The following is a 26,247-nucleotide window of genomic DNA, read 5'->3' on the forward strand; positions in this document are numbered from 1 at the left end:
GCTCTTTATATGGTGGGCCTGTGGTTGCACTGGTAGGCAAAATTGAATGAAATATAAGCTAAATAAATAAGTAAAAACTCTACCCCCTAGGAAATGTTCATAACTCTACTTAATTTCAGAAGAGTACGGAAATCAGACTTCCATGTGAGCCGGTAAAGAGCAGGGAAGCTGTTTAAATTCCTTTGTCCCAGATTTAAAACTGCTCATCATCTGGGCTCTAGCTTTGTCAGCTCTTCCAATTTTTGAGGCAAAACTGGAATTTCAATTTTATGTGGAACTTGATTATAAAATATTAGTTCTTCTTCTTTTCCTGTTTTTGTTACCGCTCTGTGGGCAAAGAAGTTCTCCACACCCATGTGCTGGCTGCCGTTTTGTCACTCCCCATCACTGGCTCATTCCTCTTATTCCTTCAGCAAAGTGTGGGAGGTTGAAGGTAATTCAGAAGTGAGTCACAAAAGGGCCAGAGGATAGGACTTTCGCAGGAAGATAAAAGACACTGAGATTATTCAAGTCAGAGGAGTGGGCTGATTAATATGTAGGAATTTGAAACAGTTGATATGACTAATTATCCTTTATTTTCTAGAGGATAGTACAAAAAGGAAAATGGATCCATTGTGGAGGAGAATAATTATGAATGAATGTGAGAAAGATTTCCTGGATGCTGGGAGTTCCTGCATTTTAGATAAAACAGGAGAAAAGGCTTATTTGGTGAAGTTTTTAAAAAATAAGACAGGTTATCAGAGGGATTGGTTTGTATGGTTTGAATGGCTTTGGAGTCATCTTCCATCTGGAGTTGTGAGGCTGTGACTCCCTTTTCTGAAGGGGTTCCCTAGCCGCACCCAACGTTTTCATACTCACTGTTCCTTGCAGGGCGCAATCCAAGGGACGGGCTGCAAAGTCTTGAGTGATCTTGGATTCTGATTACTCGAGAGGGTCTCTGCCCCCCACATGCCATAACTTCTCCGACCAATGGACACCCGCTTTGAACACAGGGCTCCTTTTGGAAATACAGAAAAGAAGTTTCCCCTGGGGACGTCGCGTCTTCCAGCTTGACGGATGCCACCCTGACACTTTGGTCCTCTTTCGTTATTCTGACTTAACTCCGCGAAGCCCTCCTCAATCCACCACTGCGTTGAGCAGGAGCATTGGCCTTTTCCACTCGTCAAAAGATGTCAAGAGTTTTTAGGAGTCCACGGTCGGTCTTTGGTTTTCAAAGAGCAGAGGCATTCCAAGGATTCCAGAAATGGCGGTAGATCCCTCGCTAGCTTTGGTTCAGGTGTGCTTGAAACATTTGAAGCTGAACGGGATCTTCAATATTCTCTTTCCTTTTGCTGAAGAACCTCAGGTTATTTTAAAATATACGGAGGGTTGCCTAGTAACTACAATTTCACTAGCTGTGGGAGAGAAGTTTGCTCTTTTTTTTTTTTTTTTTTTTTTTTGCACCGACAGACTTGGCAAGGGTAGCAGGAGACAGGGTTTATTGAGCAATTGAGGAAGATAAGGGGTCTCTTTGGGGCTTAGAGGTCACACGAAACTGATGTTAGAGGGAGCATGGGACACCGGGTTCCTGTCTGTGGTAATTAGGAGCAAGTCCAGGGAAATCTTTTTCTGTATCTTTGTTTATGCTGAGTAGTTTGAGTGAAGTGTATCACAGGGAGTGGAATTATGAAAATGTCCTGTTTCTTCCTTTTTCTCTCCATCTGTCCTTCTCTATTCCTTCCCCTCCCCTCCCCTACTCTCCCTCCCCTGCCCTCCCCTCTTCCCTTGCCCTCTCCTTCCTTCCTTCCTTCCTTCCTTCCTTCCTTCCTTCCTTCCTCCTTCCTTCCTTCTGTCCTTCCTTCTGTCCTTCCTTCTGTCCTTCCCTCCTCCTTCTGTCCTTCCTTTTTTTTCAAAAAGTGTATTAATCTGTTTGAGCTGCCATAATAGAATACCATAAATGGAGAGGGGGGGCCCTAAACAATAGAAATTTATTTTCTCACAGTTCTAGAAGCTGGAAGTCCAAGATCAAGGTACCAAAGAGGTTGTTATTTGGGGAGAGATTTCTTTCTTGCTTGTGTAGACAGCTGTCCTTACATGGCTCTTCCTCTGTGTGCGTGGGAAAACAGAGCTCTCTGGTGTCTCTTCTTTGTCTTATAAAAGCCATTCGTTCTTTAAAAAAAATTTTTTTTAATGTTTATTCATTTTTAGAGAGAGAGAGAGAGAGAGAGAACAAGTGGGGGAGGGGCAGAGAGAGAGGGAGACACAGAATCCAAAGCGGGCTCCAGACTCCGAGCTGTCAGCACAGAGCCCGACGCGAGGCTTGAACTCACAAACTGCGAGATCGTGACCTGAGCCTCAGTCAGACGCTTAACCGACTGAGCCACCCAGGTGCCCCAAAGACATCAGTTCTATAGGATTAGGGGCCCACCCTTGTGACCTCATTGAACCTTTATCATCACCTTAAAGTCCTTCTTTCCAAATACAGTCACGTTGGGGATTGAGGCTTCAACATGTGAATGGGGGCAGGGAGGCGGACACAATTCAGTTCGTAACAAAGAGCATGGAAACTGTAAGTGTTCTCTTCAGGCTCTGAGATCTGGGTTAGTTATGACTGATTTCATAACTGACTTGACTTCTTGTCTTAATTCTGCTTCTTTTAACCTGGTGGGAGATAACAGAATGATCAAGATGAAGCGTAGTTGGTGCCATCACCTGTCTTTACAGCACTCGGTGCAGGTTTGTAACTGACTTGCTGGGGAGCGGAAACACCGGACTTTGCAGAGTCGAATGGGGATCACGGGGGTTTTGTGAACCTACAGTCGTCTCTGCACCTTCCCGTATTCCGGGCCAGGGTGTGTGTTCCCTCTCTCCCTCTCTTTTAACCCTCTTGACCTATAAGGAAGAAGCCTGAGGGAAAATGCAGTTTAACTGAAGGGAACCACTGTAGTGTGGGATGCAGGAAACCTAGACCAGAATCATCCAAAAAATGTTAATTAGGTGCCATCCCTGAGCCAGGAACATGTACTCCACACAGCATGATGAAGGAGATGAGCAAGGAACGTGCCCCTAGAACATGCCTTTCCACTTTATTAAATCTCGGTCTTCGGGGCGCCTGGATGGCGCAGTCGGTTAAGCGTCCGACCTCAGCCAGGTCACGATCTTGCGGTCCGGGAGTTCGAGCCCCGCGTCAGGCTCTGGGCTGATGGCTCAGAGCCTGGAGCCTGTTTCCGATTCTGTGTCTCCCTCTCTCTCTGCCCCTCCCCCGTTCATGCTCTGTCTCTCTCTGTCCCAAAAATAAATAAAAACGTTGAAAAAAAAATTAAAAAAAAAAAAAAATCTCGGTCTTCTAGCAGTGGAAGGGCACTGAACTCTGAAAGAAGTGTTCTTTCAGGGGAGGGAAAATGGATTGAGAGTTTTCCAGAGGGCTGGGTTGATTCACAATGGTTTTAGGTTTGCTGTGGGCACGGTTTGTTTTAGGGAAAGCCAGCTAGCATCTACCCTTTCAGAGACGGTGACCTCGTTCTTTCACCAAGTGTTCCTTGGAGCCTCTGCATCGGATGAATTGTTAGCCGGACTTTTCTGTCTTTTCTTCTGAATTTTTTTCTTGTGTTCCCTTGAAGCCCCATGCTCTGCTACCCCATCCTTCTCTTTTCCATGTCTGACTGACTCTTCCTCGATTTCTACCCATTGATGCCCCCTTGCTCTCCTTCAGGAACATATGCTGCTGTAATATTTTGTTATTAACTTTACATGAATAATGCAAAGCACATTCTCATTATAGGAAGTTAAAACGTTACAAATAAATGCCAAGGCTAGTGTCCCTTGGCAATATCATCCCTGCCTTTAATTTCTTACCAGGGGTAACCATTGTTATTAATTTGCATAATGTAATTACAGATGCTTTCTAGGCATATGCATAAATGTATATGTAGCCCTAGAAATAGAGTTATTTGGTACTTGTGTTCTTTTCTGTAAATGATATCTTGTATGCCATGTTCTGCAGGATGTTTTATTTACTTACCTAAAGAGAAACATATATGCATAACCAGAGATTCAATAGGATGACTACTCCATCATAGTTTGTATGGTGGTATAAATTAAGAACAGTATCTCTGTCCATTAACAGGGACCAGCCACATGATGTTAATTATGCATACTATGGAATTGTGTATAGTTTAAAAAAGAAGGAAGGAGTCATAGAATGAAACGTATACATATGTGTTTATGCATTATTTATTTATTTTAGGATTGTATTTATATATATAACATATATATGTGTATGTATGTATATACATATATAATGACATGGGAAGATCTTCTTTATACACTATGCATCATATCTATGTTTTCCTCAAATTATTTATGACCCAGTACTAACATTTTTGGCACGTGTTTTTCTTATATTAGATTGGGAGCAATGAGAGGGTAGGAGCTGAAATTTTCATTTTTGTCTTTCTAATCTACCTTGGCTCAGAGCGAGCTTTCATTAAGGGCTGTTGAACAACTGAAAAAATATTGCCTGGTTAAATAAATGTGTTATACAGGGACAAATACATAGATACATTTTTCAGAATTGGAAGGAATTTTGTTAAGTTACCATAATTCTGGTTCAGTGTTCAAAATAGTTCTATATGGATTTGATTTCCAGAAGTGGAAATTAATTCTAAAGTTATTTGTCTGCAATTGTACATTTAAAAAAAAAAACTATGTATTATTTTCCTATTGCTGTTGTAACAAATTATTGCAAACTTAGTGACTTAAAAGACCACAAATTGTTGGGGCACCTGGGTGGCTCAGTCGGTTAAGCATCTTGACTCTTGATTTCGGCTCAGGCTATGATCTCACAGTCCTGAGATGGAGCCTCACGTTGGGGCTTCATGCTGGTCATGGAGACTGCTTGGGATTCTCTCTGTCTCTCTGTCTCTCCCTCTGCCCCTAACCCCTCAAATTAATTAATTAATACTTAAATTAATTCATTCTACAAACACACACAGATTTAGTATCCTACAATTCCAGAGGTCAGAAGTTTGAATTGAGCCTTTTGAGGCTAACTTCAAGAGGTCAGGAGAGCTGCATTTCTTCTGGATGCTTTTAAGAAAAGGGTTTCCTGCATTTTCCAGATTCCAGAAGCCGCTCGCACTCCTTGCCTCGTGGCCCCTTTCTTCATCTTCAGAGCACCTCTCTCCAACCTCTGTTTCCATTGGCACGACGTCTCCTTTTTCTGACTCTGCCCTCCTCCCTGTCTCTTATAAGGAAATGTGTTATTGCATCGTGCCCACCCCGAGAATCCAGGATACGTTCCCCATAGTAAAATCCTTATCTTAATCGCATCTACAGAGTATCTTCTGCCGTGTAAGGCAACATCTTCACAGGTTCTGGGTGTTAGGACGTGGTCATCTTTGAGGGATACTTTTTTGTCTACCATACTATGCCTTGTCGCTGTTGATTACTAAAATCTTACTTTGAGATCTTCTAAGGGGGACTGTCCTAACCAACGTCAGTCACTTCAGGTGCAAATTTGTAGAGTTTTGAGCTTGTGTGCTCTCTACTTTTAATCCACTTCAGGAAGTTAACTCATGTGCCAAGTAGACAAATCATTCCTTATATCGGTTGCCACTGAAAAGAGTCGCGGTTCCACCAAAGGGAGCATGCCACGGTGGGTTCCGTGCCTCCTGAGGAGATGCTAGCTACCCAGAAATGCATGCTAGTAATACCGAGAGGTCAGATTGCTGGCGATGAGCCAGCCATGTCAGGTGATGGCATAAATGTCTAGAGTATGCTTTTATGCAATCCCGTGGTGCTGCAGTAATTGGGTAGTGCAATAGCCCACAGCCATCCTTGACACAACCCTTCTGTTTCCAGCTCTAGTTACTTCTGACCCTTAAAGTGGACAGGGAAACAAAAAAGAAAGGTGTGTATGATAGTAAAACGTTCACTTGCAATGTGTCATGCCCCCTTAGGCTAAAGATAGACAGCGTCTCGAAATCCATCTCCCACATTCTCCTTTCCCTGCGAGTAATTCCTTAAGTGGGCAGAAGTGTGTCTGGTTATATAACCCTGTTATAGTGGAGAGAGAAGCTCTGTTTAAATATGCATGTGGAGAACCCATTGTCAGCTACAGATACATATTTAATTACTGTAAGAAAAAAACTCACAAATTTGAGTATGAGGTGGGGGTTGATTTTATTCAAATTAGGGTTCTAATTCAGTCTAAAAAGAACTGAGCAGTGTTGTTTAAATGATTGCCTCATAGGAGAGACAGTATGCGTATATGTATATATAGCCCTGCTTTATTTAAAGAGGCTTTTAGAGCAGATGGGAAGACATAAGTGAGAGAAGAAAGTAATTTAAATTTAACCCTTTAGAAATACTGTAACTTTAGGGACACTCTGTTGTCTTCTTTGGGTCTGGTAGAGTGTGCTATGGTGCCTGAGCTCTGTCTTCTCCGTCTAGGGTCTTGTGCGAAGAGCTTTAGTCTCACAAAACTCAGGTCCCTCCAAGTGATAGAGAAGGGAACCCAACCGAGATGGTTTGACCCCAGGTCTGTGCTCTACACTGACCCAAGATCTAGCCTAGCAGCGAGTGAGGAAACATTTAACACAGGTATTCATTCATTCGATTACTAAGTAGACACTTACTCCTGACTGTGATCAGTTTCTACTCACAGAGCACTTCTGACAACTAATGCGTGTGTGGTTTCCCCACACCGGCCAGTTCTCCAAACCTCTGGACACCAGCTGGTTTCCTAGAATTCAGTTCAGTTCTGACACTAACTACCTAGAGTTTGTGCAGATCATCCAGGTTAAGAGCTCACGCACGAGACTGCCTCCCACTTTAGATGCCAATCGTACTAGTGGGTCCCCAACGTTACCCACAATTTTGTCTAATTTGACCTCAAATTGGGGGTTCCCATGAACCCCTCCTCGGGTTTGATCATTTGCTAACACGGCTCATGGAACTCAGGGAAGCACTTTATTCTGTTACTGGTTTACTATGAAGAATATAAATGAACACCCAGATGAAAAGGTACATAGGGCAAGGTCCTGATGGGTCCTGAGTCCAGGAGCCTCTGTGCCCGTGGGTTTGAGGTGTGCAACCCTTCTGGGACATGGGTGCATCCACAAGCTGGAGCTTCCTGGAATCCCATTGTTTCGGGGGTTTGTGGGGGTCTCCATACACAGGCATTATTGGTTAACATTGGTCAACATTGGTCATTGGTGACTGTCTCAATCCCCAGCCTCTCTCCCCACCCTGGACATGAGGGGACGGGCTGAAATTCCAACTCTAATCACAGAGCGATTAGCGTGGTTTCCAGAGAAACCAACCTGATTTCTCCCAACCTAAGGAGTCATCTCATTAGGCTAAACTAAGGTGTGGTTGAAAGGGACATAATATAAATAACAAAAGATGCTCCTCACCTCTTTCACTCAGGAAGGGTTTTAAAAAGTATGTATTAGGAAATAGGGATGAAGACCCAATATTTATTTCTTACTGTGTCACAGTATCACAATACAAAGGATACAAATTTTTGCTGGACTGGGAAACACAGAAGTTAGATTTAGTTCCTGCCCTCAAAGGATTTACAGAGTAGGGGGACCCACTTCTGAACCAGCAATTAAGTCTTTAACATCTTTGCATTAAATTCTGCAACACTGAATTTAAAACAGGTTTTTCACAGAAGCAGTTCTGTTTTTACAAACTGTTCCCATGCTCAAAATTCCTCATATTATCAAGTTTCTTGAAAGCCACGCGTTCACGTTTAAATACAAGATATATCAGGATTCATATTTTTTATTTTATAATACTTTTCCAATTGTTCTGTTTGAGAATTTGAAAATATACGTTGCAAAATTCCTAAAGAATTAGCAGGGCTGACATGATTCCAATGTGACTTCCCATGCATTGCGCAATGTTAAACCACTGAGTTTGAGAGATTTGAGTGGTAACCCCTTCTGTGTCTCCAGTCATGGTTTCATTAGCATTTGGTTAACCCACTTGGGTTAACTCGGCCTCTGTTTCTTCACCTGAATAATGGGCATAGCTATGGATTCTTACAAGGATCAAGTGTATCTTGTAGAAGTTCCGTGAAACAAAGTAATGCCATAACAGGTTTAAATTCTGAAATAAATGAGAAGCATCATGTTTTTGGCAACATGTGATACCAAAGCAGCCTAACCTCCACGCATGCTGGAGTCATTCACACACCTTGACTTTGAATGAGTCTTTGAAGTAAATCCTGGCTTTGACATTCACAAGCTGTGTGGCTTTGGGTGGTGATTTATTTAACAGCTGTGAGCTTTGGTTTCCCTCTTGGTGCAACGGGTATGGGACTAGCCTTTTCCTTATAGGATTGATTATAGTAAAGGTGCTGGTTGGGATGGTAACATGATGACGTTGATGGTAATGACTCACTGTCATTGTTTTTTGGCGGGTACCATGCTGTGCACTCTACACGCATCACCTTCTAGTGTTCTCTGTGACCCCCTATGGCAGGGACGCTTATAATCTCATTTGTTTTAATGGAAGGGAAGGAAAACGAGGTGTATTGGCATTAATTAACAAGTCCAAGTGCACCTAGGCAGGAATTCGCACACCTCGGACTTCAGTGTTGACTTGATGGACTTGTAACATGTACTGTGTCTCATTCTCTGTGTTTATTGCTCTCTGGCGACTTGAACGGCATTCTCTTGTATGAAGATTAAAAGAGATGTAGTACGTATTAAACGTTCAGCATTTGTCCCAGAGCAAATGCTAGTACATAAATACTGTTTAATTAGCATTACACTTATTTTGCTCTTATCTGTCAATTATAATCTTTATTCCGTTACTGTTATTCCCTTTAACATTAAGAACCATCGGGAAATGACTAAATTATTTATTCTCCTCTACAGAGACACAAAAGTGAGCAGTGCCCATACCAGAAATGATGAGGGATGACAAGATTGCTATAGTATCTACTAAAAGGCAGAAATGCATTCTTCATTTAGGTCTAAGTTTGAAGTGGAATTAGGACTTGCAGTCAGTTTTTTTTTCAAACAACTAGCTTGTATTTTTTTTTTTTAATGTTTCATTTATTCTTAGAGCGCGAGCGGGGGAAGGGCAGAGCGAGAGAGGGACACAGAATCCGAAGCAGGCTCCGGTCTCCGAGCTGTCAGCACAGAGCCCGACACGGGGCTCGAACTCACGGGCCGCGAGATCACGACCTGAGCCGAAGTCAGATACTTAACCAACTGAGGCCCCTCGGCGCCCCAACTAGCTTGTATTTTGAACACATATCATGAAGTCTGTAACACCGTCCTCTGGAGGTTCAGTTAGGAAAGAGAAATGGGTTGTTGAAACATGATGCTGTACCAGTTCATTTCAGAGTGAATGATGCATCCAGTAACTATTTGTGAATTTGGCGGTATGCTGTGAAATAACCAATTTGTCCGATTTTACCTTTGAATTAATACTTGTTTTGGCTTCAGGGAGATGTGATGCATTGGAAATTGCATATTATCTGTGGCAAATCTGACTTGTAGGCTTTTAGTTAACACCCGACTTCAAATTGTTAAGAGAGAGAATTCTCTCTCTTGGGTTCTTTCTTTTGACACGTTTGCCTTTGAGAATCACGTGTGTCCTCGCGTTCGTGGTGCGCTACGAAATGCCTCCTGATGCTCCTTGACCTACAGCTTCTGCTGAACATCACACTCCTGAAGCAGTGCTCAAGCCATTGGGTCCTTCCTCTTCCGGGCCGTTGGACCAAGACATCTCAGTCAGACTCCTGGCCTCGCTCCCCAGATACGGCCCTCGTGTGTCCTTCTCAGTCAGCTGTACCTCCATCCTTCCAGTTGCTTGGACCGTGGACTTTTAAGTCATCCCTGACTCCTGCCTTCCTCCCACATTTCATTAGTCCCTCCTTAGCAAATTCTATTAGCTCTATGTTCAAACTATATCTAGGATTTAGTTCTTAGCACCCTCACTGGTACCGTGTAAGTCAGAACTCCATATATCATCACCTGGGTGAGGACAGCAGCTTCCTACCTTGCTTTCTTGCTTCTGTCCTTGCTTGCTTCCTTAGTTGAGATGACATTTGAGACTGAAAGTCAGAGCATGCCACGACTCTGCTCAAAATTCCACCAGCCCCAAATCTTACGAAGAACAAAATCCAGAGTCCATCTCTGGCCTCTGAAGTTGCACATAATCGTGGCTTTGGCTCCTTCTCTGGTTTCCTCTACCACTGGTCCATTCGCTGCACGAGCAGCGTTACTTTTCCTTAATTATGGCAGGCGGGCACACTGCCTCGGGACCTTTGCACTGCCTGTCCACTTGGAATGTTCTTTCTCTGTATATGCCTCCGCCTGCTCCCTTACATCGTCTGGCCCCCTGGTTGAGTGACTCCTGGCAGAGAGCCCTGTGAGCACCCTCTGAAGTAGCATGTGTCTTCTCCCATTGGCCTCATGCTCCATTTCCTGGTCCACGTGTTTTTCCACACTGGTTCTCCAATTTTCCAACGCCAGTGGGGTATTCAATCCCATTCAGTTCTGATGCTGACTCCTGGAGTTAGCACAGACCCCACAGGCTAAGCAAGGGCTCTACCCAACAAGACCAACCGACCGCACGTGCCAACTGCAGATGGGATACTAGGGCTACCCACACTTCTGCCTGCTGACTCCGAATTTGGGGCTCCCCCAGCCCCCTCTACACGGCTAGTAATTTGCTAGAACAGCTCAGAGAACTCAGAGAAGCACTTTGCTTGCGTTTACCAGATTATTGTGAAAGATGTGACTCCAGAACAGCCAAATTGAAGAGATACCGAGAACAAGGAATGTGTGGAAGTTCCATGTGCTCTCTGAGCCCGCCACACTCCCAGCACCTTGATGTGTTGATCAATCCCAAAGCTTCCCAAACCCTGTCCCTCAGGGGCGTCTAGGGAACGTTCGTTATGTACGCATGGTTGATTAAACCGTTGGCCGTTCGTGATTGAACCCACCCCCGCCCCCAGAGGTGGAGAGAGAGGGTTCCAAGCACAGCCTTCCAAGCACAGCGTTCCACGTGGTTGCTTCCTCTGACCCATCAAGAGTCACCTCATTAGCATAAATTTAGGAGCTGCTTATGGATAATAGAAGAGGCTCCTAAAACTCGGGAATTTCCAAGGCTTCTGAAAGCTCTGTGCCAAGAACTGGGGACAAAAATGAAATCTCTGTTTCTTGTGCCACACCCGCCAGCCTACTTCATCTTGCACTTGGGTGTTGATGGTCTACGTCTGCTGGAATGAAACTCCGCAGCAGCCGGTGACTTTTCCCAGTTTTGTTTCTGGTCTTAGTCGTCACCCAGAACAGTGCCTGATGCACCACACACTCAGTCATTACTCCGTAAACACGTCGAATGAGTTACTTAATTGAATTAAATTGAATGTTAATTAACAGTCAGTAGTTAATGGAGGAAGATCACAGATCAAGGCAGAGATGAGTAAACTCGTGCTCCATGAGAGTCAGAACCATGAGAGGGAAGACAAGAGGTTTTCTGAAGAGCTTTCTAGGTTGAGTGTCAGTCCTTTGCGACACTCTTTTATTTCTTTAACTTAGCGAGTTCTCTGAGTTCCTCCTGTCTCCTGAAAATAATCCCTCTTTTCTTAGGCAAGGTTGAATGGGCTTTCCATTTGTTGTAAGCCGAAGTACCTTGGTTAGTGCAACCCTAATCAGCCTCGAAAAGCAAAAGAAACGTGCCCGGCCCGTGATCGGTGCTCGGTAAATGTTTTCTAACAAAGGAAAATACCCAAGCATGCCCCCTGCACTGCTTAGATCAAACCAAGTTCAATGTCTTCCCATTGTAAGGAGGGCTGAGGGCAGGAACATAAGTTGTGGGAAGGGAGGAGAAAAGGTTGAATAAGGAAGTCTGGGACTAGAGGAGAGGCAGGGCATGAATGCTGAAGCAAGAAGTGAGGGAGTAGCTGTGCTGTAGGTAAAGATGGGGTTTTGTCCGTTTGTCCTTACATATCGGTCTGGTCCACTTACCAACACTAAGCAGATATTTGCCGATAAATGTCCTCATTTGGATGCAGTGGAAATTAACAGGGCTTGTCCTTGAAACCCCTATAGCTCCCAGAAACCCCAGTCTTTTCTTCTCTGACCACATGCTCTCCTCGAATGACCTGATTTTAGGTATATCTATTCTGGTGACAGATATTGAAACAGATCGTTGTATGTTTCCCTCCTTTCGTAACTGCTAGGGAGCAGCGAGGACAGTGTTGGTTGCATTTTCTTCATGATTCACTGGGGAAAACTGAGATGCAGACGAGCTGGGGAATTTATATGCCCAAGACCACACGGTGGAAGGAGGGTGAGAGTTTCAGACTCAGCTTTCGGCGATTCTGAAAGCAAATTCACATCATTTCTTGGGGTTTTGCTACGTCTCCTCTGCTGCCTTACTTTATCTTTCTTCATAAACTTAATGTTTATTAGGATAATTAGATGCTCTCGCTTGTAGCTGACATTCATGTCTATCAGATTACAAACCAGACCTTCACAAGAACACGAAAAAGGTTGGGTTTTTGTAGCTTTTCATTTGTGGTTCCCGGTTGTAGTTTGCTTTCAGCCAGCGGACAGCTCTCTGGAGAAGAACATTATTCGAGGATGTTCATGAGGGGGAGATGGTCACCGTCTGGTGAGAGAGCGCGGCCACACTGTTGTGTTAAATATTCCAAGTGGCACTGCTCTGAACTCCCGGGGTTATTTATAGTGGGTCTAATTATGAATGTCCTTGCCCTGAAAGGAAGCGTTTTCTCCAAGGGTGGGGGACTGGCCAACAAACCCCTGAGCTCCGACAGTGGAAGGGAGATGCCTGTTCCTCTCAGTTGGTTGGAAAAATCTTGAGTCTTCTGGTTGACTGTGGGGCACAAAGGAATATTACCTGGACATAGGGAGTTTCACTGAATGGACCCAAATTACTGTTTTTGGACTCAAGCATTAAAATTCTTATTTCAGGGGCGCCTGGGTGCCTCAGTCGGTTGAGTGTCCCACTTCGGCTCAGGTCATGATCTCGCGGTCCGTGAGTTTGAGCCCCGCGTCGGGCTCTGTGCTGACAGCTCAGAGCCTGGAGCCTGCTTCCGATTCTGTGTCTCCCTCTCTCTCTGATCCTCCCCTGCTCACACACTGTCTCTCTCTCTCTCTCTCTCTCTCTCTCTCAAATAAATAAAGGTTAAACATTTTTTTTAAAAAATTCTTATTTCATTCTCGTGCACCCTTTGAACACATTTATGCAGGGAGCAATGACGGTCAGAGAAAATATTCATTGAAGTGCCCCAACGAGTAGGTAACCCGTATTTTGGTCAGTTTTTATTAGTTTATTTCTTCAGGGCTTGTAATAATTGTGGGACACGTTTCTGAGTGTGAGGTGGGGGTGGAATAAAGAAAAATCTAGATGCAGCTCTGGTTTTGAGGTATCAGTACCTGTTACGTAACCTTTTGGGAGTTTCTTCGTTATTAAGGTGGAGACACTGATCAGAGTACCCTCGTTGACAGAGTTAAATAGGCTCCGTTTCTGCAGAAACCCAGAGCCGGGGCTCTCATTAAATATTGGCCATTATTACACATTTGAAATTAAACCACTTGAAACTCATGCTGCCTATTTTTACAGCTTAAAATTTATTATTATAATAATTTGGGCAACCCTTTCATCTTTAGTGAGATCATAGAGGGCTTTGTTAGAAGTTGCGTTCAGGTCTTCTCATGCTTCCCATTTGGCGGTTCAGTTTGTTTCGAAGATTTGCCTGCAGATGTGGGGCTAAACACTAAGAAATTAATTGCTTTTTAAGAAATGCTAAATGTGTGCGCCACAGTGTGGGATTTGGGGGCGCTGGTTCCCGGCTACAGGCTATGTCGTTTCCTTTCTGTTCTAACCACTTGTTCTGAGTTTTACTGGAAACCTGGCTGCCTCTCCTGATTCAAGCCTCCCCTTCTCTCATTGATCTCTGCCCGAGAAGTCTGCACAAAAGCCACCAGGAGTCTTTTGACCATGGCTCTACATTCCTCCCTTCTAGGTTTGATGAGGTCAGGTTTCAGAATGGCCGGCTCGACAGTTTTCTCCTTCTTCTGTTGATGGTATTGGATAAAGCCATGCTGTTTCAAGGGCATTTTTGCTTCCGTCTGAGGGATGTCCTTTCTCTGCATGGTGAGGGGCGAGGCCCCAGAGCTGGGACCCCGACAGTCTGGCACCAGGATTCACGGAGTTCTGACTGGTGAATATTCAGGAAAGAAATGGATTTGTTCCCTTTGATCCAGAGCCGGCTGCCAAGGGTGCTGCTGAAAAGTGAAAGAAAATGTGGGGCTTGACAACCTGGGTATTATTAAGCACGTTAGAAATAATGATTGTCTCCTTAGGAATGAACTTTCTTGCTGTCGACTCCTAGTTATAAACCAAGTGAGTATTTGGCAGAAACCAAGCACAGTTGGTTAAAAAAAAAAAAAAAAAAAAAAAACTTGAAAACACAAGAAAAGATGTCCAATTGTCGCATGCCTCCTCGAGCCATGTAATTAAATTAGACTGTGTTATTTCAGAAATACCTGGAGCGGTTCCATCTTCCAATAATAGGTATCTCCTTGTACACACGCTCGGTCTGAACTCCGAGAAGACAGGACAGCCGCCTGGTGCAGAGAGCGGCCTTTCTTTCTTTCTAAACACCAGTGTGAAAGACCGGTACAGTTCCTTATTCGGAGGGAGAGACGTTTTAAAGTCAGTTGCTTACCGCAAACAGGTAATGTCTGTGAAATAATGAGATTTTATTAAGGCACAGTTTGCCTGCTCTTTCATCCTGCCGCAGAGCGATTCAAAATCCTTGTGGTTGGGGCGCCTGGGTGGCGCAGTCGGTTGAGCATCCGACTTCAGCCAGGTCACGATCTCGCGGTCCGGGAGTTCGAGCCCCGCGTCGGGCTCTGGGCTGATGGCTCGGAGCCTGGAGCCTGTTTCCGATTCTGTGTCTCCCTCTCTCTCTGCCCCTCCCCCGTTCATGCTCTGTCTCTCTCTGTCCCCAAAAATAAATAAACGTTGAAAAAAAAATTAAAAAAAAAATCCTTGTGGTTTCTGTACAGGTCTGATAAGGATGCTGACATAATTGTTCTTGGAGCAGAAAAGGCAATCTAGAGGCTTTCTTTCATTAATATTTCTCTGCAAAATGGATAGTTTGAGCAACGTGCCTAAAAACGCAGATTTGGTCTCTGGACGATATAGATGTATTTTACTTTGGCAGCTGTAATTCAAAGTCCAGTGGCAAACTTGAGGAGCAGTGTTTCTGAATTTGCCTTCTCTCTGGGAATGACGGCTTTCAAAGTTTTTATTTTATTTTAATAGGTGTTTTATGGTTTGGCAAGTGAAGATACATTTTAAGTGTATGTTCCTATGCTTAGAAGTGCGTGAAACTTCTGGGACACCTGGGTGGCTCAGTCAGTTAAGCGTGTGACTTTAGCTCAGGTCAGGATCTCCTGGTTCATGGGTTCAAGCCCCACGTCGGGCTCTGTGCTGACAGCTCAGAGCCTGGAGCCTGCTTCGGATTCTGTGTCTCCCTCTCTCTCTGCCCCTCCCCCATTCACACTCTGTTTCTCTCTCTCAAAAATGAATAAACATTAAAAAACTTTTTAAGAATTTCGTGAAACTTCTTTCCATTTACAAATACCTGGTTGTCCCAAGAAGCTGTCAGGTCCCTTCCTTTTATAGAACCATGCGTTACGATGGCACCTGCAGCCTCTGTTGTGTATACTCCTCCATATGGTCCAGAAAGAAATCTCGTACCCATTACCAGTCACCCCAATTTTCCCTTCTCCTCAGTCCCCTTGCAACCATGAATCTGCTTTCTGTGTCTATGGATTTGCTTCTCTGGGACATTTCATGGAAGTGGAATCATACAGTATGTGATCTTTTGCGTCGGGATTCTTCTAACTTACTATAATGTTTTCATCTTTCATTCACGTTGTAGAAACTTTATTCCTTTTGACGGCCGAATAATATTCCATCGTGTGGCTAGACCACCTTTTGTTTATTAGTTGACGGACATTCATGTCGTTTCTACTTTTGGGCTATTTGTGAACATTTGCGTGCAAGCTCTCGTGTAGACATATGTTTTAATTTCTTCTGGGCATTGACTTTGCTTTTTCACCTAGCATTCTGTCTTGATTCAGGACGAATCAGACAGATTCAGGGTGGCCACGGTCTTCTTCGCAACTGTGTGGTCATCCGTAACATCCTTGTTTGGCTTACCGGTGCCCTGATGATGGGTATTCTAGTTGTTTCCAATCCTTTGCTATCACGAATAATGCTACTTGAACACTCTTGCACACCCAGTGTTTCACACATACAACAGTTTAAAGGTAAGCTCAATTTCTACAAGTGGAATTGTTGGGTCAAAGGATATGTACCTTTTGGGGGAATATCTTGCCAAATTACCTTCATGGAAGTTGACCTCATTGCATTTCCATCTGTTAGGAAGACCCTGAGGAAACATTTCCATCTGGATCTGGTATAGAGGATGGTTGTGACTTTCCTCAGTGATTGCTTTGTTTTCATTTTATGGAGAATTGACTCATAGCTCATCAAGTCTGTACTACGTTACCACCGTTATTAAGTATATGGAATGGGGCTATGGGTTTTTATGTTAGTGTTTCATTTTTGTTCATCTCATGATATTGCAACAGCCTTAGTTTGGATCTTAGAACTCTCATTCAGATGGGTCGTGAGTCAACTTCAGTCCTATCTTTGGACCTCAGAGCTTTAGAAACCTGAAACTTGCCACAGAAGCTACGTGATAGGCCAGGGAAGCTTTCAATTTTGGGTGAGTTTGAGTCCTGTCCACTACAGACAGGACACCTAAGGATAGACTAATAAAATAAGAGAGAGAAGTTGCCAACTCTGCTTCATTTCTTAATGATCCAGAGTGGGAATGCCTTTCCACGGTCTCGTGATATTCAACAGCTTCCTACACAGCTTCCCTTTGGTCTAGAATACAAGGGAGATGAGAGTTGAGCCCTTGCCTCTACATGTCACTGTTGGAGACAAAGTCTTTGGGAAATTGGTTCCAATTAGCTTTTAGTGCCGAAGCTCTCATTTTCTTCCTATTCTTTGTCAAGGCAAAGGCATTTCTACCAAACTTTGTAGAGACAGGTTTTCAAGAAAGCAAAAAGGAGGAATTTATATGAAAGCTACTGGCTCTGCTGACAGTCATATTTATTTGTTAGGCATTCATTTATTTCTTTTTTTTAATTTTTTTTTCAACGTTTATTTATTTTTGGGACAGAGAGAGACAGAGCATGAATGGGGGAGGGGCAGAGAGAGAGGGAGACACAGAATCGGAAACAGGCTCCAGGCTCTGAGCCATCAGCCCAGAGCCCGACGCGGGGCTCGAACTCCCGGACCGCGAGATCGTGACCTGGCTGAAGTCGGACGCTTAACCGACTGTGCCACCCAGGCGCCCCCATTCATTTATTTCTTTATTCCATTGGGGAACTGTTTTCTTGTGTGCTCACCATGATTCAGGAATTTGAGTGATGCATGAAGTAGGCACTGCCCTTCACAGAACTTACAGTCTAGAAGAGAGAATTAAAAAAAAATTACCTTTCAGGGGTTGCCTGGGGGGCTCAGTTGATTGAGTGTCTGACTCTTGATTTCGGCTCAGGTCATGATCCCAGTGTGGTGTGGGATAGAGCCCCTGTGTCAGGGCGTCAGGCGCCACACTCAGCTTGGGATTCTCTCTCTCTCTCTCTCTCTCTCTCTCTCTCTCTCTCTCTCTTTCTCTCCTTCTCTCCCCCATCTCTGCCCCTCTCCCCTATTCCTGCTCTCTTTCTCTCTAAAATAAAAAAAAAATAACTGTTCAGTATCATGGCAAGTCAAGGTGCTTTGGGCCTAGCCTCTGACAATTCATTTATTCAGCAATTACTTACTGAGTCCCTTCAATGTGGCAAGCATTGTGCTGGAACTGAGGAGAAAACAATGAAGAACATAGACAAATTTACTTTCTGCTAGTGGAGGTTGCCTTCTTTTTTTTATCTAAAAACTTTGTTTTTAATACTTATTTATCTTTGAGAGAGACAGAGTGCGAGCAGGGGAGGGGCAGAGAGAGGGAGACATAGAATCCGAAGCAGGCTCCGGGCTCTGAGCCTTCAGCACAGAGCCCAACGTGGGGCTCGACCTTGGTAACTGTGAGATCATGATCTGAGCTGAAGTCCGATGGTTAACTGACTGAGCCACCCAGGCGCCTCCCACTCCCTTTTTAAAAAAAAAAATTTTAATGCTTGGAGGTCGCATTCTAATAAGAGTGCCTGTCACTTATTAAAGGTTCATTATGTGCCAGGCATTGTCCCGAGATGCTTTAAATGTCATCTTAAAAGCCCAATGAGGGAGGTACTATTATAGTTACTGCATGAAGTTCAGAGAGGTTGATCACTTGCCCCAGGCCACACAGTGTGTACATTTTGGGATCAACATCGGAGCCTAGGCAAGTTGGTTTTGGAGGCTGCGCTCCTGACCTCTGTCATACATGCTTCTGTGTGTGGTCTGTGTGGATATTGGCCTGGGTGTGACGAAGGTTTCCTAGAGGAGGTGACGTGACCTAGGGCAGATAAGCCAGTTTGAAGGGTGTGAGATGGGAACCTTGTTCCCCATGGAGGCGTGACACCAGGTGTGAGAAAGAAGGGGGGACGGTTCCAGCAAAGAAGGGAGCCTGGTGGTGGGGCTATACCTCTCCTGGCAGAAAACGTCGACGTCATGTGCTCCCTTGAGACTTCGGTGCCGGGACCGTTGCTGTCCACAGCCTCAGTTGTGTTTCTTTTCCTGCTGATTAATCCTGACTGTGCCACTTTTTTTTCTCTTGTTTTCCTTATCGCGGTTGCCGGTGACTTTTCTCGCCAGGCTCACATTTAGGCAAGATGCCAGCAGACTTGGGGGACCGAAGTCTGGGTGACATTTTCTCAATTTCCAGAACTAATTGCTGCCACCTGACTTAGAAAATACTTGGAAGTTTTTGAATGTCTCGCCCCGGGACTACGGGCACGTCTCAGCTTGTTGGGATCTGTGTCTACCTGACTCCAAAGTATCCTATCACACGAACAGCAGGAATGTTTGGTCATTGTGATGCTTTGTTTCCAATGTGACAAATACTTGTTTTCACTGCATTTTAAAATTCTTTGGGTATGTATGTTGCCTTATGAAACAGACCTGATTTTGATCAATTCATCCTCTTAAATCTGGGTTACAGGCTTCAGTTTTGAGAATGCTTTTCTTTAGCTGATGTCATCTTTTTCTCAACTTGGACACTGTTGACATGTTGGGAGAGATAATTATTTGTCATAGGGACCTATCCTATGCACTGGAGGATGTTTAACAGCCTCTGCCCACAAGATACTGGTAACACCTCCCCAGGTGTGACAAGTAAGTATGTCCCAGACGTTGTCAAGTGTCCCCTGGAGGGCAATCTCTTGTCCCCGGTTGAGAACCACTGATCTAACCGTACCGGACTCTTGATTATCATCTACAGTCTTCTGTCATTTAGATATAGATATAGATATAGATATAGATAGATATAGATATTTTACACTTTATTTATTTATTTTGAGAGGGAGAGAGACAGAGAGACACAGAGAGAGAGAGAGAGAGAGAATATGAGCAGTGGGTGGGGACAGGAGCAGAGAGAGAGAATCCCAAGCAGGCTCCATGCTGTCAGCACAGAGCCCTATGTGGGGCTCGAACCCACGGAAATGGTGAGATCATGACCTGAGCCTAAACCGAGAGTCAGATACTTAGCTGATTGAGCCACTCATGTGCCCCCAGATATAGATACTTTTTAAAATCTGGGTGATATATAGTAAAAGGCCATTTCACAGAATTGTAATAATCAGAGATTTAAACATCGTTTTCTAACCTGTTACAATTAAATTAATATGAATGGTGGTAATAAAATAATAAAACACAAAATTAGGAAAAGAACATGTAAAGAGCAAAATAATAGTAATGTTTATTGAACTTACACAAACCTGTGCAGTAAGTGCTAGTATCACTGTTTAACAGACGGAAACCCTTAAGCTCAAAAGGGTATTTGCTCAAAGTCAGGCTGATGGTATTTTTATTCACCGTGATTTATACCAGGCTTTCTATTTTCACAGCTTCAGTTGTACCTCGCTTCATATTAAATTTGTGATATAACCAACAATATTTTTATTTTTGATCATTATTTATTATTTGATTTATTCCTCAAGATAAATTGTTATTTTTTTCTAAAGAAAGGTCAAAATTAAAAGATGAAAATTATGTGTGTGTGTGTGTGTGTGTGTGTGTGTATATATATACGTATATATATATAATTTTTTTTTTTTCTGAGAGAGAAGGAGAGTGTTTGTTTGCAAGCTTGGGGGAAAGGCAGAGAGAGAGAGAGAGAGAGAGAGAGAGGGAGAGAATCTTAAGCAGGCTCCACACTCAGCACAGAGCCTGACAAGGGGGGTCAGTCCTACAACCACGGAATCGACACCCGAGCTGAAATCAAGAGTTGGATGCTCGACTGACTGAGCCACCCAAGCACCCCAAAAGATGTAAATTATATTTTTTATTGAGTTTTATAATTTTAGAGACAGTAAGTCCCTCCGATGCTGTTTTCAAGCAGCATTGTGTTTGGACAGCAACTGCATTACGTAGAACGACTTCTTTGATAATCATCTCAGTTTTTGCTATTCTGATAACGACTTAGTTAAGTGTTACGTTATTGTCAAGAGCAACTTCATTCCCTGAAGAATGACTCCACAAAGAAAATGGCCGGTAGGGCGGGACTACCAGTTATAAAAAATGGACGGTTCTGAATTTTTGTTTTGTTCAGATGTTGTGGATTTGAGGTCAGAGTGTATGTAGATCATGGTCTGGGAGGCGGACAGACCTGATTTCAAGTGTTGACTCCATAATAAATGGAAGTCTTAGTATGACACATAATATGTTAATATTCATATTAAGTCTCTGAGACTTAGAGTTTTCACCCATATAAAGGGAACGTTAGTAGGTCCTAGCTCACACAGTGTGAGTGGCACACGATAAAGTTCTTGTAAAATAATTAGGTGCCCTACATGAAGCCAGCACTCATCGAAGTTGAGGGGGATAATGTGTCACAGATGATGTGTTGGCAAGTGTTTAATACCACTCATGCGTAAACCAAACCAAAACCAAAACCAAAACAAACAAACAAACAAAAAAACCCCCCAAAAAACCAACACCAAAACTCAAAAACAAAAACCCAATCAAACCAACCAACTTTGCAGATGCTGTCAGTTTCACATCTTTTCACATCAAGAATAGTTTTGAAACTCTGTTTTTTTGTTGTAAATTGCCCATGAAAATCTATAACCAATTTCTCCCTGGCCACCGAGATTTCCTTCTCTTGAATTCTAGGCTCAGAATTTTTTACCACATGACTATCACTCCTCACCATTCTGCCCTTTTCTGGCAACATCTGTTCCTTGTGGGTTTTTTTGTTGTTTTTTTTTTAAGAGTGCCTTCTCAACCATGGAATTCATTTCCCTTCCTTTCTTTTAGCGTGACACTCTAATTTTCTGTACTCAGCCCTCTCACAGAATGACTTCTACTCACTGTTGTCCCAATAATGTGGAGGAGTGAGTGTTGCCGAAATGTTTCCTTCTGAAAATCATTACAGTAACTTCACTTCATAATAGGCATTTTTTCGTGAAAACCCCTACTTTTTTTTTCTTCCATAGTGGATAGATCTTTTTCCAGTTTGGTTAGAGCCTGTTTCTAATTATAGGAATATATTTGCTTTAGTCTATAAGGGAAATAGAACCGTCTTGGTGTTCTGTGGTTTTAGGACAAAACCCTTGATGTTTGAGAACACTGATGTGACAGATAACCACTAGAGTCTTTCTCCATGGCATACAAGGTAACATTTTGTGGAATGCACAGTTTTAGGAAAAAATATGATTTTGTCATTGTTTCTTTTAAAAGACTGCCTCTCGGGGCGCCTGGGTGGCGCAGTCGGTTAAGCGTCCGACTTCAGCCAGGTCACGATCTCGCGGTCCGGGAGTTCGAGCCCCGCGTCAGACTCTGGGCTGATGGCTCGGAGCCTGGAGCCTGTTTCCGATTCTGTGTCTCCCTCTCTCTCTGCCCCTCCCCCATTCATGCTCTGTCTCTCTCTGTCCCAAAAATAAATAAACGTTGAAAAAAAAAATTAAATAAATAAATAAATAAATAAATAAAAGACTGCCTCTCGATATCATTTTCATGTTTGTATGCTAAATAACTTGGGCTTTTTTTTTTTTTTTTAATGGTCTCTCGCATATAGATGTTAAGGCTTGTCTGGAAATGTCAGGTCCATTATGAAATTCTGGAAATCTCTTTGAGTTCTGAGTGTGGCTTTTCCCCATTCATTTATTCACTCAGTCATTCAAAATAAAGAAATGAGAACCCAATGCTCCTCTAGGCCCTGAGGATTCAAAGTAATTAATATAAAATATGATTTTTTTTCTTACATTTCAGGGAGGAAGGCAGACCGTAAATATGCAGACAGATCAATGAGGGGGATTATTTCAGATACTGATTTGAAGTGAGCGTGCGTGGGGGATGGAGGGGGCGGGGCGTGCTGTAGATTTGGGTGGTGGGAAGGTGGCTCTGAGGAGGTGACGTTCTGGTCGATTGTGTGTGCACCGATGGTCTCAGTTGTTCCCCTGACCTTTACTCTGAACCTTTATTGTCCCGTCTGTCCTCTTTGACCACATGAGATGAAATATTAGCAAACTCGACATGAGCAGAGGCTTATTTAAAGCATTTTATACAGAGGCTGTAAAAAGCATTTACCTTCTGCTCTGGGACAGGTGAACACACATGCCTTTTCCTCTTCTCCTGCTAAGTACCACTAAAACCCCTGGACATTACGTGTCAATCAAACCTAAGGACCTGAAAGATGGAGAAAGCCAGACAGGCTGGGACCTCAGGACGCGGGAGCAGCACCGCGATGAGTTTCCTGGGTTTTCTTCTTGCCAGACTTGGAGCTGGCATAGCTCGCCAGTAACCCAGAAATGCCCGTAGGTACAGGTGAAGCAAAAATGCCCCAATGCAAAACCTTTCTTTTCTGGCCAAAGGATCAGAAAATGAGGCAGCCTAGCAATGCAGAAAACCTTTGGAAAATAACTACTCTATGTTAGGCAGACACCACGGAATAGACTGTGGCCACTTGCCAAGCCGTGTCAGCAAAGGCTAAGTAAGGATCCTAGACTTAAGCCCTTGTGACACTGGGTAGAGGAGTACAAACTTTTCTTATACCCTCTTAAGTGCTGTACTTGAGAACTGTGAATTAAGCTGACAAAAGACTTATGGGAGAAAAGACATACCAATGTCATTGCTATTTTTACATGCATGGGGACTTCACAGAAAAAGTAAAGATCCAAAGAAGTGGTTAGTCTGGAGTCTTATATGCCATTTTAACAGAGAGTAACAATTTGGGGAGAGGTGACTAGGAAACGTAGAGTAGATTAGGGCTGTGTAGTAAGGTTTGACTCATCTCAGACTCATCTCAGTGCTGCCTGGTCTTCCTGGGACAAGATGCAGAAACACCTTTAAAATACAGGTTTATGTCACCTTTAAAGGGAAATTTACGCCTTGCTCTTAGGCAGAAAGAGGTAGGGCAGACAGCTTTTCCTGTCTTTATTGTTTTCCACTTGCCTTCCGCTCAAAATAATCCTATGCCAAAGTGGTGTATTTTAAAGTCATATATTGCGATCCCCTTCAGCTGTAACATGGGGCTCTATGAGGTGGTATCTGTGAAGGTCAAGTCGGGAGCCAGGACTTCTTCCCCATCCGTCGGGAATTATTGCCCCCCCCCCCCCCCCCCCCCCCATCGTGGTGTCAGTGGAGGCCCGTGAGAGAGTCAGGACTTTGACTGTCGTCCAGTAATAATGAGACCACTCCCAGTGCAGTGTCCGTGAACATCGTGTGAGGACACAGAACTCTCACCGACCCAAGTGTAATGAAGGGCCCCCTCAGGCATCAACAGCCCCAAATAGGGAAGCTGGGTTTCTACAGCAGTAACAAGGAAGCACATTCTACCTCCCACCCCTTCCCGTATCAGAGTGGGGTTGGAGGAAGCCAGCTAAAATAGAAGGTTTAATTAAGATCCAGAAACTTAAAACACCCAAAACGTCCACATTGCCACAACAACACGTACGTGGTGTACCAAGAATGAAGAAGACTTCAAAGCGTAGTTGTCGACACTGAGATGACGGGCATGCTAGGTTTATGTGGCAACGATATTTAAAAAACCGTAATGAAAATTCTCCAATGAGTAATTACAAACATGCTTGAAACACACACACAAAATAATAGAATGTCTCAGTAAAGAGCTTCCCCAAAAGAAATAAGATAGAGAGGAGAACCAAGTAGAAATTTTAGAACAGAAGATGCAGTATTAAAGTATCTGGTGGATGGGCTCAACAGCACTATGGAGGGGAGAGAGGAAAGATAGAACAACAGGAATTCCCCAGTTTGAACAACTGTGAAAAAAAAAATTCACAGTTTCAGGAACCCGTGCAAATACTACAAAAGACCAAACAGTCGTGGCATCTGAGCCCAGGAGAGGAGAAAGAAGGTAGGACCAAAAAAGTACTCAAAAGAAATCATGGCTGACAGGAAATATGGCACAAGGACGTTCACTTGTCAAATGCTGAAGAAAGAGCCATCAACTCAGAAACTTACACCTACGAAGTATCCTTCAAGAATGAAGGGGAAACAAAACCTTCTCAGATGAAGGGAGACTAAGAATTTGTCACCAGCATATCTACTCTAAAATAATTAAAGGAAGATTCCTAAACAGGAAAGGATAAGAGAAGGAATGGTGGAACATTGGGAAAGAAGAAAGAACTCGGTATGCAAACATGTGGGTGAATATGGTAGGCTTTCCTTCCCTTCTTAAGTTTCCTAAATCATATTTTATGATTGAAGCCAAAATTATAACACTGTTCTGGTGTAGCTCTCGATGTACATAGAGTTTTTTTTTGTTTGTTTGTTTGTTTTAGATAATTATAAGCCAGAGAAGTCAACGTGAGTAAACGGTGATAAGGTTTATCCCAAAGAAATGACGACTTTCCTTCCCTCAGAACTCTGTGTGTGAGTATTTATAGCAGCTTTCTTAGAAAGACCCGGAGGCTAAAAAATTAGACCCAGCTCTTCCTCAAAAGAGGAAGCCATTGACTAAATGGCTCAACCAGCGGTGGTACGTCAATGCTGTGGAATATTACCACCTAGATGAATCTTCAGAGAAGCATGCGGAGTAAAAGAAGCCCAACCCAAAAGGATACACGCTGAATGACTGAATTTGTAGAACATTCTTGCGATGCCAACACGATAGAGATGGCGAGCGGATTAGATGAGGCTTAAGGAGGAGGTTGTACAGGAAGGAAGTAGGTGTGGCCATCAAAGAGCAAAATGAAGATCCTCGTCTTAAAGGAAATGTTCTGTGCCTGGACTGTATCGATGTCAACATCCTGGCTGTGATACAGTACTAAACGTTCTCAAGATGTTACCTTTGGGGGAAACTGATCAGAAATACACAGGATTTTTCTAGTATCTGCTGCCACGGAATGTGACTCTACTGTTATCTCCAGATAAAGACATGGATTAAAAATGAGAAACTTTTACATTTTTCTGCCCTTTCTTTTGGACTTTTTGCTTGCTCTGGGAGAATAAGCCCCAGCCTACCATTTGGAGAATCCAAGAACCACGTGGTACGGAGCTGAGTCACCCCTCGCAAAGTCAAGAAAATCCGAGACTTGACTGCTCGTGTGTGAATGAGACCATCCATGATGAACAGACAAAGCCAGGTCAGATCGGCCATTGTATCCATAAGGAATGATTCATGGTTATCGTTTGAAGCTGCTAAGCTCTGTTGTGAGTCTTCTGCAGTAATAGTTAAGTGACAGAGACACTTCACCGAAGACCTGAAGGTTGAAAGGAGGCAGCCAGGTGAACAGCAAGGGGAAGAAAGTTGTGGCAGGTTCTCCCATCCTTTGTCAGAAGGGCATGGAACATTTTGGGGGCGTGTCATGAGTGAAGCAGGAAGTGGTGGGAGGTGAGGTCTAACCAGGTGGCCGCGGTTGGATTCTGTAGGACCAGGCTATGAAACTGGAACTTAGTGTTGGTGATTTGGGTTTGGCGATCACTCGAAGACTGCTCTGGAACTGGCTTTGGAAGCCACAATGAGATCATTTCTTTTTTAACTCCACCAAATACTTAGTGGGTACGTGCTACCAAATGACTTTGTTCCAT

The 26,247-nt window shown here is 43.6% G+C and overlaps 1 protein-coding gene across 3 annotated transcripts in view; it reads left to right on the top strand.

The window, feature by feature from the left end:
• The window catches only part of DOK5 (docking protein 5), a 153,645-nt gene that overhangs the window by 32,533 nt on the left and 94,865 nt on the right, over window positions 1-26,247 (top strand). The window contains exon 1 of one of the 3 annotated variants that reach the window (XM_040459643.1): window positions 14,613-14,713. The exons of the other annotated variants lie outside the window; for them this stretch is intronic. The gene's annotated coding sequence lies outside the window, so the exon portion shown is untranslated. Of the gene's footprint in view, window positions 1-14,612; window positions 14,714-26,247 lie in introns of those variants that run through there. 3 annotated transcript variants of the gene reach the window in all.

The sequence above is a fragment of the Herpailurus yagouaroundi genome, unplaced genomic scaffold (assembly GCF_014898765.1).
Source record: "Herpailurus yagouaroundi ecotype Mexico unplaced genomic scaffold, PumYag 246, whole genome shotgun sequence".
In the NCBI taxonomy this organism is placed as follows: Eukaryota; Metazoa; Chordata; class Mammalia; order Carnivora; family Felidae; genus Herpailurus; species Herpailurus yagouaroundi.